Genomic DNA, 1,876 nt, shown 5'->3' with positions numbered 1-1,876 from the left:
GCTTCCCCACTCCAAGATAAGCAGAAGTTGTGGTAGAGAAATCACCTACCACCAAAAGAAATGAGAATGGAGGAGGCAAATAGACAAGCAAAGCACTGAATATAACTGGGCAGGAGATCTGCCTCCCTCCCCTCTTTAAAACAGGTGTAGAAACACCAGGAAAGAAAAAAGTCTACAACCTGTGAGCCTTGATGCAGAAGCAAAACAGAAATCTGTCTCCATTTACAGCTACAAAAGAGGACATGGGGGGAAGGAAATAATGCCCAGAAGCCAAAATCCAGCAGAACATGAGGATAAGAAAGGTGCTCCTGTCTTTCTGTTATCCTCTAGAAGAGAGCTGGTGGCTGGCATCTCCTCCCTGCTGTTCCTGGGACAAGAAGGGCTGCTACCTGCATTTAGACAAGCAATTGTTCAGATATCTGCTGCCTTTGTACAGAAAAAAATCAAAGCCTCAAACTGGTTTCCCTGCTCATGAGTGGTTCAAGTGCTAATCTGAATTAAGACAGTTATTGCCATGAAAACTTAGTCCAAAGAGTCATCTCCTGGAGTTTGTTGTGCCATCCAGAACAGAGAATGTTTTTTACTGCCATTGGATTGAGAAACCTGGAACTTTGTGTCCTGAAGGAGAGGACAAGGTGTACCCAGCCCAGGTAGGGCTTCACCCTCACCAAGGCACTTTGCAAGATTCAAAATCTACAGAAACAGAGCAGTCAATTCAGGCAACCTCCATCACACCACCAATGAATTACAACGACTTTGTGAAGAGGAAAATAAAACAAAACCCCAAATCCAACCCAAGTCCTGTTACCATAGCCAGGATAGCCTGACTTGGCCTCTGCCAGCATCACACCACCCTCAACTGCAGCAGTCACTCACCTTCCTCCAGCTCACTGTGGTTGTCAAAGAGAATCACAAGCTCAGCTCTGGCAAATCCTCCTTCCCTCCACTGAGGCTGCACCTTGCTGATGCATTTCCACTCCTTGCAGACTCACACATCACTTCTTGTCCTTCACAGCAGGCTCACACTGGGTTTGGATTCTCCTCCTGTTGAATCCAAGTCTCCAGATGAAGGAACAGCTCCACAGCCAAGTATTTTAGCCAGCCCCCCTCCTCTGGAGGCTGATTTCATTTCAGGGTGGGATGTAGCTGTGGAAATTCAATGCCAATCCTGCTTTTTCTCCCAGGTTGATGTGTGTGTCAAGTTTCCAGCATTCCTATTTTAATCTCCTCCTTCACTTAAAGCTGCTCCTTCTCCATAGCCTTTCTCAGCTCGTGTCTTCTTCACTTCTTACCCTCAATTTCTCTATTTCCCAGCATTGCTGTTTCCTCATTTTTTTGCATTATTTGTGAAGGGTTGTTACAGATTTCCTTCCTGCCCTCTGTGCATACGCAAACAGAACAAAACAGCAAATGACCTTAATAAATTACAGGACTTGGAAAAAACACAGCTTCTTTTCCAGCCTACAACAGTTTACTGCAAAGCCATTTTCACCAATTGTAGACAACATAATTACACACACACACACTCTCCCCCTCCCAGGTTTGGCTGCCAGCCTGATAAATAAATGCCTATGTTGTAGGAAGGAACATTAGACAGGCAATACTTTAACTCATTATATGAACATTAAAAGGCATATTTGTATTTTAGATACTATTTTACTGCATTCATAAGCCACTGGAAATATTTTTCTAAATTATATGCTGTAAGAGCTCTAAACTTAAAAATGTGTGAAAATTATAGTTCCCCCACCCTATCCCAATCCAGCTTGTATTATAAAATAAACTTACTGACAATGCAGCCTTCTCCAGAAATAGAAACTTTCAGTGTGTGCATGGGGAGGTTTTTTTAAAGGAAGGAGAAAGCTTACACCAGTGA

The sequence above is a fragment of the Parus major genome, chromosome 5 (genome assembly GCF_001522545.3).
Source record: "Parus major isolate Abel chromosome 5, Parus_major1.1, whole genome shotgun sequence".
Lineage (NCBI taxonomy): Eukaryota > Metazoa > Chordata > Aves > Passeriformes > Paridae > Parus > Parus major.
The sequence above is the reverse complement of the archived record's forward strand: the minus strand, read 5'-3'. Positions refer to the sequence as shown.